The 14,489-nt window shown below is 45.1% G+C and overlaps 1 long non-coding RNA gene across 1 annotated transcript in view; it reads left to right on the forward strand.

Moving 5' to 3' along the window:
- LOC122552157 (uncharacterized) overlaps positions 1-14,489 on the forward strand; it is a 36,090-nt gene that overhangs the window by 3,396 nt on the left and 18,205 nt on the right. Inside the window, exons 2-3 of the long non-coding RNA XR_015754464.1 lie at positions 11,472-11,553; positions 12,750-12,815. This is a non-coding gene — a long non-coding RNA (uncharacterized LOC122552157). The remainder of the gene's footprint in view (positions 1-11,471; positions 11,554-12,749; positions 12,816-14,489) is intronic.

A 14,489-nucleotide genomic window follows, 5' to 3' on the forward strand; every position in this document is an offset into this window, starting at 1 on the left:
TTCGTCAGAGGCTCACTGATGATGTTACCTGGCATGGGGACGAAACGTTCAAGAACAAATCTACCTGCTCAGTGAGCAAACCTATAACCAGAGTTTCATTGTAGTGGGGGTGGGTAGGTGAGAGCCTGAATGTGGGCTCGTCGACTTGCTGTTGACTGGAAAGATACAGTACATTGATATCGACAAAAGGCAAGATTGTTGGCTTGTTCCTGTTTACACAGCATGTTTGAACATTTCAATCTCTAAGGCCAATTCTAACTTAATTTCTTCTTCTCTTGTGGCCTGTGGGTGTTTCTGGGAAGGACAGCATTTGTTGCCCTCATTGTCCCTTGGGAAGTCAGTGCATCAGCAGTACGAGCCCAACCAGTCTGCTCCAGCCTGGAGACAGAAAGCAGGCTGCAATCTCTCACACCAGTAGTAGACCAACCTTCAATTGACAACCCTGTTCACCAATTCACAGAATAGCCAAGGCACAAAAGGAGGCTATTCAACCCATCATGCCTGCATCGATTGAAATAGGAAACACACAGGCCAGTGAGGGTGTGATTCTATTGATTGAATGAAGGAAGTGTCCTTGGTGCAGAGTTGTAACATTTACTAGTGTCAACCACACATTGCTGAGAGTCTGGAGTCACTTATTGGCCAGATAAGAATGGCAGATTTCCTTCTCTAAAGGACATTGGTTGTTGTAAAAACCCCATCTGGGTCACCAATGATAGTGTCATTGATGTTGACCATAAAACTAACCTTCAATTCCAGAAGTATTAATTGAATTTAAATTCCACCTTCTCCTGTGCTGGGATTTGAACCCATATTCACCAGAGCATTGGACCTCTGACGACGAGATGATTTCTATCCCAGTGTTTCAAAGAAGTCTTTATTTGAGATTGGATCTTTTAGGCTTGAAGGTTAAGTATGCCACTGTATTATTTCAAGAAGTGAGAGAGGAAAGCCAGGGAATTATCAGTTCAGAATGGTAGTGTGGGAATTGAGCAATTTGATGGTATTCATGGTGACCATTTTCAAGAGTAGTTTCATCTAGTTCCAGTCCCTTTTTTAATGCTCTGCTTAATAAAGCTTCCACTGTCGTCCATTCCTTTTGTCTTCCAGAACTCTTTTGTATCTTAGAATGTTTTAATACCCAGTCCTGCCCTTTTTTTTTTTAAAGATACCTGTGTCCATTATTGTTGCAGCATATGTTTGAGATGCGGTATTCTTGGGATTTCATCCGGATGAGTGCAGGGTGAAAGTATTTGGTAGCACGTATGTCTCTTTGTACAGCTGCATCATATTTTCAAATGGCTGCCTCTGTCAGCAGCTCTTTAACCTTATTAAGCGAACTCCGTTGCAATAATTCCACATTCAGATCTTATTGCATTCCCTTTATTTAGAGTCACTTGCTACCTTACTATTTCTTGCTCTGATGTTACTGATCTCTATCTGTTGTTCAAATTTTTAAAAAAAAAATTGGTTTATTTATTGTCACGTCTATCTTGTTACAGAATACAGTGAGAAGTGTTGTATAATGTCACTATTGTCTGGCGCTGTCTTAAAACACAAAAGTAAAGCAAAACGTTGACTAGAAAGACAGAAAAATGAAGAAAATATCCAACTTTGCATTGCTTCTTGTTAAAGTCTGCTTCCAGATGAGTTGTTTTAAACCCTCCCCAATGGTAATGAAACTGCTCCTGGTTCAGTTCCGATTCAAACTATCTGTCCGGTATAGATTCAGGCTTCCAGAGAATCAATCTCACAAATCCCAGGAATCTAAATTTCCCCCTCCCCGACAACATTCTTCTTTCTGTGTTCAGAAGTGCATGGCAACAAAAGTAATCTGAAATCTTTTTGAGGTCCTGCATCTTAGTTCCTTTATTTAACTCTCTCAAATCTGCAGAATACCATTTCTTGTTCTAACTGAGCTGTTGCTTCCCAGATATTTTCCCACTGAGACTCCATTTTGGGGCTCGCAACTTGTCACAACCCCTGAGGGTGAACTGAGAGCATGGTGACTGGGCCTGAGAGAGCAGGGACTTGTTGGAACAGAGTACAGCTGTTGGTGGGTGATCTCATGACATCATCAGCTCACATGGCTGCCCCACTTTGTTTCTGGTCCCCCACTTTGCAAAGCCATCAGCTGAGCTTTTGGTCCTGTCATGGACCGCAATTTCTGGCTGTTTACTCTCCTCCACCTTAACTACCCTTAGGCGTAAGGGGTAAATGTAGGGAAATGGGTCTGGGTGGGTTGCGCTTCGGTGGGTCGGTGTGGGCTTGTTGGGCCGAAGGGCCTGTTTCCACACTGCAAGTAATCTAATCTAATCTATAATATCCTTGACCTTGGAGTCACATCTTGCAGCTGCAGGGGTGCTGAAATTGAAATGAAAATGCCCTGTCCTACTGTGTGCCGTGGCTGAGTTTCTCAATGGCATTTGAGAATGCAATATGGCCAGTCAGAAATGGAAAGCATTGGTACAGGGTTAACTTGGTGCAGCCTCCAAACTGATACGTGTGGTATTTAACGATGTTGCATTGGTGCACAGTGTATGCAAAAAAAAATGCTGAATCAGCAAAGTGCTTTAACTCCATATTGACAGGAAGTTGGGAGACTCATTCGAGTCCAGGCAGTCACCCTGATAACCAATCAGCACATTGCCTGCTCTGTCGGGTGAGTCTTTGTATGGGCATGGAGGGTGAATCGCAGAGGTTCTTACCTTTTCAAATTTAGACAGTTTAAATATTTAATAGGGATATATCTAAGAAAAAGCATTTCCCAAATGAACTGCAACCCATAATGTAAACAGTACCAACTCTCGAATTATAATCAGCCACTTCACATGTATCTGGTACTTCGCAGAGTAGAGGTTAGTAGAGATGTGAAGCAAATCTGCGATACACAGGAGATTGATTAGTGGTCAACTTGTTATGTAGCAGAAGCTTTGCTAAGGAAGGGACCTGGTTAAATTATGAGCATGAATGAGCAGCTTTGTGTGTTATTGTTCAGCGGTCAGGTCGAGCTGTGTCCCGTGATAGCCATTTCGTATTCTAGAATATTTGTCCGAAGTGTAGAAGCTCTGAATTGGAGGACGTTGTGCTATGCGGCAGTAAAGCTCTGCAAGAGATGTGTTGTGACATGGTTTGTAATTTCACCCTTCAGTGTGCAGCTTAAACACTATGCTTTATCAGAGAGGTCTGAATACTTAATGCACAGTGAGTATATTAGATGAGATTTCCTACAGTGTGGAAACAGGCCCTTTGGCCCAACAAGTCCACACCGACGCTCCGAAGAGTAACTGTTAAAGAAAACTGTTTTGGCCTATTTTTAAGAGCTGATCATACTTTACTCCTCAGAGGGAAGGGTGTGATGGGTAAAGATGGGCTCCCCAAAGAGTGGGTTCGTGATCTTTTTGATGTGATTGGATTATAACTGAACAGCTTATTGGAACACCTCAGTGGGTATTTAGCTGAATCACTGTGAGACTTAATTCAGGCCAAGCAGTAGTAACAGAATTCCCTTTCCTGAAGGACGGTGATAAACTGGCTGGATCTGTTGGGCCAAGTGCAGGGAGGTGGGGTTACTGTGGATGGACATTTTGGTCAGCCAAAGGGCCTGTCTCTGTGCTGTAGGATTCTATGACGCTATGTAGTGGCAACTTGCACTATAGTCTTTTCTGAAGCCAAATCCAAAATCTCCAGATTTATTGACTTCAGATTCACAATTTGGGATTTGAACCCAGCTTCACAGACCGGTGATCTTCATTACAAAGGCCTGACAACATCTCCTCTTCCTCAGGTAAAAAATGTCAGTGTTGAGTCAGTCCTCATGGATGGAGATGGAGAGGTCGAGGAAGGGTAGGGAGGTGTCAGAGATGGTCCGGTGAATTTGAGGTCCGGGGTGGAATGTGTTTGTGAAATTGAACTGTTCGACCTCCTCATGGGAGCACAAGGTGGTGCCAGTGCAATCATCAGTGTAGCGGAGGAAGGGGAGGGGTGTAGTGCCAGTGTAACTACAGAACTGACAAAGGGACAGGCATAGCTGGGACCCATGCAGGTGCCCATGGCTACCCCTTTCGTCTGGAGGCAGTGGGAGGATTGGAAGGAGAAATTGTTGAGGGTGAGCACCAGTCCAGCCAAACAAATAAAAGTTTCAGTGGAAGGGTACTGGTGGGGACTTCGGGAGAGGAAGAAACAGAGGGCTTGGAGGCCCTGGTCATGGCAGATGGAGGTGTAGACCATCTGGATGTCCATGGTGAAGATGAGGCATTGGGGCAGGAAAAACTGAAGTCTTGGCAGAGGTGGAGGGCGCGGGTGGTGTCTCGAACGTATGTGGGGAGTTCCTGGACCGGGGGATAGGAAAGTCGAGGTAGTTGGAAATGAGTTCAATGGAGCAGGAGCAGGCTGAGACAATGGGTTGGTCAGGGTGGTCAGGCTTGTGGATCTTGGGAAGGAGGTAGAATCGGGCGGTGCAGCGTTCACTAACTGAGGTTAGAAGCTGTGGCTGGGACATCTCCTGAGGTGATGAGATTCTGTATGGTCTGGGAGATGATGGTTTGGTGATGGGGGTTGGGGTCATGGTCAAGGGGGCGGTAGGAGGAGGTGTCTTCGAGTTGGCGTCTGGTTTCAGCGGTGTAGAGGTCAGTGCGCCAAACTACCATGCGCCCCCTTTGTCCGCTGGCTTGAGGTGAGGTTGGGATTGGAGCACAGGGAGTGGAGGGCTGCGCATTGTGAGGGTGAGAGGTTGGAGTGGGGGAGGGGGCAAACAGGTTGAGGCTGTTAATGGCTTGGCAGTTGGAAATGAAGAGATCGAGGGCGGGTAATAGGCCAGCAGGGGGTGTCCAGGTGGATGGAGTGTGTTGGAGGCGGGAGAAGAGGTCCTCGGTGGGTGTGGCAGGTGTCTTGGTTGTAAAAGTAGACACGGAGGCGGCGGAAGAAACGTTCAGGTCGCAGCGTGTGTCAAACTCATTAATCTGGAAACAAAGATAAAGGTGAGGCCTTCATCCTCAGTGAGGGGGAGGTCTGGGGGAATGGTGAAGACACGGCAGGGATGGGAGCTAGGACCTGGAGTGGGGCTGGAGTTGGAGGTGGGGTGAGAGCTAGAACCTGGAGTCCGAAGTGGGGCGGAGACAGTGGCTTTAGTGGGTGTGGTTATGGGGTCAGTAGTGACGTCCCCAAAGAAGGTGACGCTTACAAAGGGGGCAGAAGTGGTGCTGATGGTAGAGTTAACAGGGGCGGAGGTGACGTTGCTCTTGGGTACTCGGCTGCTGACGTCACTGGCGGTGGAAGTGAAGTCAACGATGCAGCCTTCTAGTGGGGCGGAAGTGGTTGCCGCCGTGGCAACTGCAGGAGCAGAAGTGATGTTCAAGGTAGTTATCGCGTTTGTGCTGGTGAATGTAGCGATGCCGGTGGATCCTGCGGCGGTAATCTTCTCTGCAGTCCCGGAGGTGGTTGGGTGGACGGACGGGGATCCCGGAGGTGGTTGGGTGGACGGACGGGGATCCCGGAGGTGGTTGGGTGGACGGACGGGGGTCCCGGAGGTGGTTGGGTGGACGGGCGGGGGTCCCGGAGGTGGTTGGGTGGACGGGCGGGGGTCCCGGAGGTGGTGTGGACGGCAGTGGCTGCGAGCCCTGCGGCGGCATCGGGGCGAAAGTGATGTCATCGAATGCCCTGGTGGTTGTGGAAGGAGTGGCCATGTGGCTAATGATGTCTGGGTGGTTCCAGAGGCCACGAGAAGGTTCGAGGAAATAGTATATGGAGGGAAGTCCATGAAAGTTTGTTGAGCTTACGTTCCAATGTAGTAGAGAAATACGGTTTGTTGAGTGCATGTATCCCTCTGAGAATGTCAAAACGCAGAGGTCCGTTGCAAGTCTGGGAAAGTGTGGCTCTGAGCTGGGGCGGTACTGACTGCAGGTAGAGTAGATGGTGGCGCATGACTGATAGCATGGAGCGGAGGATCATCAGAAAGAGCATTGTTGGTGAAGGTTTTGGTGTTGAAGTGTGTACTGGGTTGGTCCAGAGTCCATGTGGAATCAGCAGGCACTGAGGAAGGAGATGTGGCTGTGGTAGTGAGTCTGCTTCAGGACGTGGCTGAAGATACCCTTGCCAACTTTTAAAGGTGTGCCATGGAGAGCATTCTGTCTGGATGTCTCACTACCTGGTATGGTAACTGTACCATTCAAGATTGGAGACAGTTACAGAGAGTGGTGAACTCAGCCTGGACAATCACAAAGGCCAACCTCCCATCTACAGGATACATCTACCAGGCCCACTGTCAAGGAAAGGCCACCAGCATTCTCAAAGCTCCATCCCACCCTGGCAATGTTTTTCTACAACGTCTACCATCGGGGAGAAGGTACCGAAGCCTGTTTTGCACCAACCAGTTTCAAAACAGTTTCTACCCTACTGTTGTTAGAATACGGAATGGACTCGCAAACTCTTGACATTCGCCTGTACCTGTGTTTTTGTTTTTGCTGCTATTTACCTATCATTTACGATCTATGCTACTTAACTCTGTGATCTGCCTGTATTGCTTTTCACGGTGTCTCGGTACACGTGACAATAAATTCAATTCAATTCATTTGGACTCTTCTGCTCATATAAACATTTCTCCTCCAGGTGAGCAAATGGCTTGATTCTATATACCTGCCTGTTCCCACTTAGCTACCTAACCTTCATCCAGCTGCTCAATCTAACTGTGTCGCTTGAACCAGTTTCGGCTCCACCACTTGAACCAGCCTCAGAATTCTTAGCGCACAAATTTTCTTGAACCGTCACTGTCAACCACCACCTCGCCCTGGAAGTAAAACCGCAATGCGCTATCTGTCTTGTCCTAAATCTCTCTCATAATCTTGTATGTATGGCTTGCCTTTAATAGCTTGTTTTTTTTTTACACCTACTTGAGTGATTATAAACGCTGCAATAAAGCACTTAGTTAGAAGGTGGGAAATGAGAGCGAGTCGCCCACTTGACCATTGTACCTGCTCTGCCATCTAGATCATGGCAGATTTGCCTCAATGCTGCTTTCTCACGCTATCTCCATATCCCTTGATATCCAGAAACCTGTCAACAGAAACTGATAAATACTCCAGGAGTGTGCCTTTTTAGTCCTCCAAGGTAGAGAATTCCAAAACTTTACCACCCCCTGAGTAAAAGCATTTCCCCATCTCCTCCTCAGTCTTAAATGGCCTTCCCTCGAGTCTGAGATGGTTCTGATGCCCACACCTCCCCCAAAGGTTTAAGAATGCTGTAAGTTTGCATGAGATCATATCTCATTTTTCTAAACTCTGGAGAGTGCAGGCGCTATCTGTTTAATCATTCTCTGAGCTCACTAACATAAAAGTTCTGTGTACTAGAGGACAAAGAAAAATACAAAAAGCTGGAAACCTGACATAGGTTATATCTAATTGTACTTCACCCTGGATGGGAATTCAGTGCTGCATGAGGACAGTGTAGTGAGTCGATCTCTGAACTGAGTCCTAGTGTTAATTGCTACTGCCTGCAAAGCCAGATATTAGTGCAGCACTATCAGTATTTCTCTGCTGTTAGCTCGTAGCAAGTAAGCGGAGCTCCTCCCATCTGTTCATAACAGAGCTTTGCTGCTTCTAATCATAGTGATCTTTGCTGAATTTATAAATGAGATTGAGTTGGAAGCAGTGTCACTGACGTGTATTTTATGCTCAAGCACCAGATCATTGACTTTGTTTGTATCTGGACTCCATTTAAATCTCGTTTAAAGCTGCTGCAGCCGTACAACGGTGGACCTCTGATTGTTGAATTGTCAAGCATTTGGATTGTGATTACCAATGGTTTCCTGTGTTGTAGAAATCACCTCAACTAGAGTTATACTGAAGGAGAATTGTGTCGTTGTCTGATAGATGCGGATGTAAGTGATAATGGAAGTGTAATGATTGAGGTCTTTATTCATGGTGTGATTCTTGGCCCTATTTATTGCTTATGTGCTGTGTTGATGGTAAAAGGAGCAACTTTGCATCTGTATAGCATTTTCCTCGTTTTCAATTGTCCCAAAGCATATCTCCAACCTGTGAAATATGTTTTTGAAATCGAATTATTTGTAGCAATGTTGGACAGTGCTGAGCCTGTTAGTGCAACTTGTGGCAACCATTTATCAAGATGAAGTCTGAAGAGAAAGAGAGAACAAGCCAGGAAGAGGTTTGTGAACAGAAGTTGGGGGCACTCTTGATTTGAATTCCTTCAATACGTTTTTGATGAGAATTGAATACACAACATTCAGCCCATGAATCCCTCAATCCTGTATGTCCTTCTGGTTGAGAGGCTGAATAAAGATGGGCTTCAGCAACAGGTGAGCTGAAGTAATTGTGGCCATGTGCTGTATGATATCAGTGAAAGTAGATAGTCTTGGGGGTTGAGAATACTCTAATATGAGGCTGGTAGCTCTACTCGGGAGCAAATGGAAAAGGGAGTGTATGGAACTAGATACATAATGAACAATAGCCAGGCAATAGGATGGGCCCTGTTATGTGAGAGTAGTTTGTCGGGGTGAGGAAAGTGTGGGTTAGCATTCCAGTGGGGTTGTGAGCTGAAAGTTTGGGTCACACACTGTGGTAACAGTGGCTGATCTCCCTGCTCTAACTGGTCTTTCTCCTCGACCCATCTCTCACCAATTTTCAAGATTCAAAGTAGAGTTACAGTGAAAAAATGTTTGAAGTACTGCTGTAATTGGAGGGAATTAATGGTTAAAACTCCAGTTTTAAAACTCTAGCAACAAAGAGTACAGAATTGCTTTCAAGTTGATTGCTTCCACTTTTATCAGATGTACAAATTGCTCCACCGATTCTATGAATGCAGAACTCAGTGTTGACCATATTTATGAATATGGAAACATACTGTTATATAAGACTGAAGATAACAGGAACTGATAGGAGGCTTTACAATGGGCTGTTATGTGCCTTCTATTGTGCTCAGTGACTTAGGTCTGCTCAGAGCTAAGATTGGAGGAAGTAATTAACTGCTGTCTCTACCAAATAAAGATGCAACTTTCTGAATTGGTTGATGCACAGATCATTCCACATAAGGCATACATTAAGACAAAACATTCAGGATTGGTCATGTGCATGGTTAATTCCAAATAAGATATCACACTTGACACAGAGATCTGTGTATAAAGCAGCCTAAGGAAATCCTTGATTTTCAGCAGGACTTTCAGGTCCCGGATATAACATTTGCGGGTAGTAACAGACCCCAGGATAGTGAAAGACAATGATCGAGATAACTCTTCTAGTTAAAAGCATGTATTATTCCTTAGTAAATTAATTGGGTTTTATTGAGCTCTAAGAGTCTCTGCTGTATCTTTGTGCATGCACTGTTGTGTCTCGGAGATGGGCAACAGTACATTGCATTGTCAGTGGGAATTTATAGTTGTTAATCTGTGGCCTTGCCTTCCACCAGTTACGATGCTGGCCCAGGTAATTTGCTGAGGCTTGACTTAGTCATAGAGTCATAGAGATGTAGGGCATGGAAACAGACCCTTCAGTCCAACCCATCCATGCCGACCAGCTATCCCAACCCAATCTAGTCTCATCTGCCAGCACCCAGCCCACATCCCTCCAAACCCTTCCTATTCAGATACCTATCCAAATGCTTTTTAAATGTTGCAATTGTACCAGCCTCCACCACTTCCTCTGGCAGCTCGTTCCATACACGTACCACCCTCTGCGTGAAAATGTTGCCCCTTAGGTCCCTTTTATATCTTTCCCCTCTCACCCTAAACCTATGCCTTCTAGTTCTGGACTCCCTAACCCAGGGAAAAGACTTTGTCTATTTATCCTATCCATGCCCCTCATGATTTTATAAACCTCTATCAGGTCAACCCTCGGCCTCTGACGCTCCAGGGAAAACAACCCGAGCCTATTCAACCTCTCCCTATGGCTCAAATCCTCCAACCCTGGCAACATGCTTGTAAATCTGTTCTGAACTCTTTTCTAGTTTCACAACATCCTTCCGATAGGAAGGAGACCAGAATTGCACACAATATTCCAACAGTGGCCTAATCAATGTCCTGTACAGCCACAACATGACCTTCCAACTCCTGTACTCAATGCTCTGACCAATAAAGGAAAGCATACCAAACGCCTTCTTCACTATCCTATCTACCTGCGACTCCACTTTCAAGGAGCTATGAAGCTGCACTCCAAGGTCTCTTTGTTCAGCAACACTCCCTAGGACCTTACCATTAAGTGTATAAGTCCTGCTGAGATTTGCTTTCCCAAAATGCAGCACCTCACATTTATCTGAATTAAACTCCATCTGCCACTTCTCAGCCCATTGGCCCATCTGATCAAAATCCCGTTATAATCTGAGGTAACCTTCCTCGCTGTCCACTACACCTCCAATTTTGGTGTCATCTGCAAACTTACTAACTATACCTACTATGCTCACATCCAAATCATTTATATAATTGATGAAAAGTAGTGGACCCAGCACCGATCCATGTGGCACTCCACTGGTCACAGGCCTCCAGTCTGAAAAACAACCCTCCACCACCACCCTCTGTCTTCTACCTTTGAGTCAGTTCTGTATCCAAATGGCTAGTTCTCCCTGTATTCCATGAGATCTAACCTTGCTCACCAGTCTACCAAGGTGAACCTTGTCGAACCCCTTACTGAAGTTCATATAGATCACATCTACTACTCTGCCCTCATCAATCCTTTTTGTTACTTCCTCAAAAAACTCAATCAAGTTTGTGAGACGTGATTTCCCATGCACAAAGCCATGTTGACTATCCCCAATCAGTCCTTGCCTTTCCAAATACATGTACATCCTCAGGATTCCCTCCAACAACTTGCCCACCATCGATGTCAGGCTCACTGGTCTATAGTTCCCTGGCTTGTCCTTACCATCCTTCTTAAACCGTAGCACCATGTTAGCCAACCTCCAGTCTTCTGGCACCTCCGGAACAGATCAAAGTCAAAACTTTGTATGTTGAGGATGTTCGATATTTAGTCATATAGAATTGTAGAGGTTTACAGCAGAGAAACAGGCACATCTACCCAATTTGCCCGAGTTGCCAAGTTTTCACAATTCAACCAGACCCATTTGCCCGTTTTTGGTCCATATCCCCCTCTATTTATCCCATCCATGTACTTGTCTAAAGGTTTCTTAAGCGACAAAGTTAATTTTGGCACCACTAATTCTGGCAGCCTGTTCCAGACAGTTGCCACATCTGTGTAAAAATATTGCTCCTCTGGACCCTTGTGTATCTCTCCCCTCTCCGCTTAAAACTGACCCTTCTCGTTTTAGATTCCCCTAGCATGGGGAAAAGCTGTTGGCTACTGTATGTTTTGAGAGGGTAAGAAAGAAGAGCTGATTTGAGGGGAGGAATATGCTTGGCTTGTCCCCAGACAGGATTAAGTAAGAATTTGCATTCAAGAGTGAGACCATTGTTATTTTCTGGCTTTTGTGTTTTGTTTCTCTTTTCACATTCTGTCCTTGTTCTGGACAAGCGCCCAGACCAATGGGAGGACTTGACAGAGTGAACTGAAAAGAATGGGGCAAAATGAAGCTCATCAGGCGGACGATTTTGAGGTACATCATTGGAAATGCCACAAATGCTTATTAAAGAGCTGTTGTTTTCAAGCTTGTGGTAGTTTCTTTATGTTTTGCAAGCCTTATCTGAAAGTGTGCATGTGTGGTGACCTGTGGGCTTTTGCTGGTTTTGAGTATTTCAGGTTGCAAGGCTCCCTGTGGGAAGATGTACAAGTTTTCCCTCGTACTGTTGCATATGTGTATGTCCTAGATTGGCTAGTGGAGTCCGTGTTGCATGTGATTTCATCCATCTGCATTTGGCTCATCAAAGGTTTTACCTCTGCATGTCCCTGTCATTCTTTGCCATTTAATTTAACACAGTTTGCTTGGGCTCTTTGTACGACTCCCATTGTTAAGTGGGAGATAGTACCCTCGTGCTGTCTCTGACTAACCATAGATCAGACTGCATGCCAAGCCAGAGATAAGCTAGCACTGTCATTACATGTGAGAGCGTTTCCCTCCTGGTAGTTGCTTATGAAATTGTTTGGGGGCTGGTCACTGAAACGTGAAAACTCTTTAAGCAGGAATGGTGGGTAGGGCGTCCTCTGTATTGTTCAGCTTCAGCTTTTGTCGCTCCTGCAGTGAGCATATTCTGTGCCTGGAGCGGAAAGTTCTCACAACTCAAGGGGTTGTTACCCATAGCTCCAACTAAGGGTTCCTCAAACCAGGTGATGCCACTGTAGTCAAACCAATGCAGCTACAGGATAGGCTAGGGCCACATCTTTCACTGAGGGGCCATTGTGAATTAGATAAGGGGTTACACCGAAGCACATCAATACACCAAGTCTGTTTCAAGGGATGCTTCTCCTTTTCCTTGATGCATAGCAGCCACCAGTACAACTGGCAGGGAGATCCTCCCTGCCTGAGCCTGGCTGCTGGCACATGATCATGGAGCTTTAACATGGGGAGAACAGTGACTTCTGGTATTTTGCCATTTATTCTGTGTATGTTTGCAATCTTCAGCTCTCCCTCCCTTTCATTATGTACATGAACCCTGATCATCAACACTTGAAACCGAGGTGGAGATCAAACAACTCGGGTTTTTTTTTGACAAGATACAATCTTGTTTCCTTCTTTTTACGGACTGAAGCTTTGGTTACCAATGTGCTGATAACCTTGACTTGCTGCAATTAGTTAATACTTTTGGTGTTTCTTTTTCCTACTAAATGTACAGTGATTTTTTTTTTTAAATACAGAATGAATCTGATGGCGATTTATTAGATCTGAAGACTCTGGTTGAAAACCAGCAACAAGCCACCATGGTAAGTGACAGTTATTTTCCCTCTGGACAATCTAATATTAAACAGATTTGTAAACCAAGCTGTGAAATCTCCCTCTGGCTGACTTACCTGCTATAGAGGAAATTCCCTGACAGTTTGAGCATAGGTTGGTAAAAAGATATCCCAAGGGTACATGAGAGGTACTTGATCAACTCGAAGCAAATTTGTGCTGGGACCTCGTGGGTTACATTGACTCCAAGGTCATTGGTTTGTTGGTGGTGCATAGACGTAGCATGGGTCTCCTGTGCAAGTTTGGTAACACTTCATCTCAGCTAGACAGCTCTGTACTGCTCAAGGACACTGTGAACCCTTCACTTTAGTATGCTGATGGGGTATGGAGGGAATCTCATGCTTTTCACTTTGTTTTGTTAGTGCTGGTAGATCATAAGAGTCCCTGCAGTGGTCCAAAATGAACAAATAAATGTATGCCAGTGCTCACTGCTGATTTGCTGAGATAGTTAAGGACTCTGCCACTGATGCATCAGGTCCCGAGGTTAGAGTCTTACTCGGACTCTGCACTCCTTCCAGCACTAAGTCTGAACAAAACTGATTTTTATGGTTTTATTAACTGGCATTGTTACCTCCTATAATCCCACTTAATCACTTCTTGACTGTCTTTAGACCATAAAAGGCCAAGGTCCATTGAAAGTTCTCAATCTGCCCTCTTTGATAGTGTACGATATGAATACAATGGTGTTCAGTCTCTGTACATGAGTCTACAGTAGAAATAGGTGAAGTGAAGAATGGGCTCATGGAATAGAGCTTGGGAACCTTAGTTCAAAGGTCATACTCCAGGCTACAGTATTATGGCTCAAGTGACCTTTTACATCCAAATTCCTACCATGGTTATAGCACAGACAGAAGGCCATTTTGCTTGTTGTGTCTATTCTGACTGTCCGTGCATAGAATCATATACTCCCTACAATGTGGATGCAGGCCATTCTAGTAGAATCAGTTCCTGCCTTTCTCCGATGCCCCGCAATTTTTGATTTTGTACTATTTTTATGCTCATCAATTGTCTTGTGAAATCCGTCTGTTTCTACCATGCTTTCCAGATTGTAACAACTTGCTGTGTAAAGATTTCCCATCATGTTACTGTGGTAGCTTTGCCATTCACCTTATGTCAACATTTGCAGTAATTGAAGCTTGTAATAAAGGCAAACATAGATTAGAATCACATAGAACATAGATTAGTGTCGAAACAGGCCATTTGGCCCAACAAGTCTACACTGACATTCTGAAGAGTAACCCACCCATACCCATTCCCCTACCCTTTTACTCTGTATTTACATAGAACAGAAATGGAGAAAGGTGACCAGTGGTGTTCCACAGGGATTGGTGTTGGGGCCACTGTTGTTTGTGATATGCATAATGATCTGGAAGAGGGCACTGTTGGTAGGATCAGCAAGTTTGCAAATGACACGAAGATTTGTGGAGTAGCAGAAAGCATAGGGCACTGTCAAGGAGAATATAGATAGACTGGAGAGTTGGGCGGAGAAGTGGCAGATGGAGTTCAATCCAGGCAAATGTGAAGTGATGCATTTTGGGTAGTCTAATTCTAGAGCAAATTATACAGTTAATGGAAGATCCTTGGGAAAAGTTGATGAGCAGAGAGATCTGGGAATTCAGGTACGTTGTACCCTGGCGGTTGCTGCA

Source organism: Chiloscyllium plagiosum, unplaced genomic scaffold, assembly GCF_037043375.1.
Source record: "Chiloscyllium plagiosum isolate Xiang-an unplaced genomic scaffold, Cpla_swu_hap1 HiC_scaffold_45, whole genome shotgun sequence".
NCBI lineage: Eukaryota > Metazoa > Chordata > Chondrichthyes > Orectolobiformes > Hemiscylliidae > Chiloscyllium > Chiloscyllium plagiosum.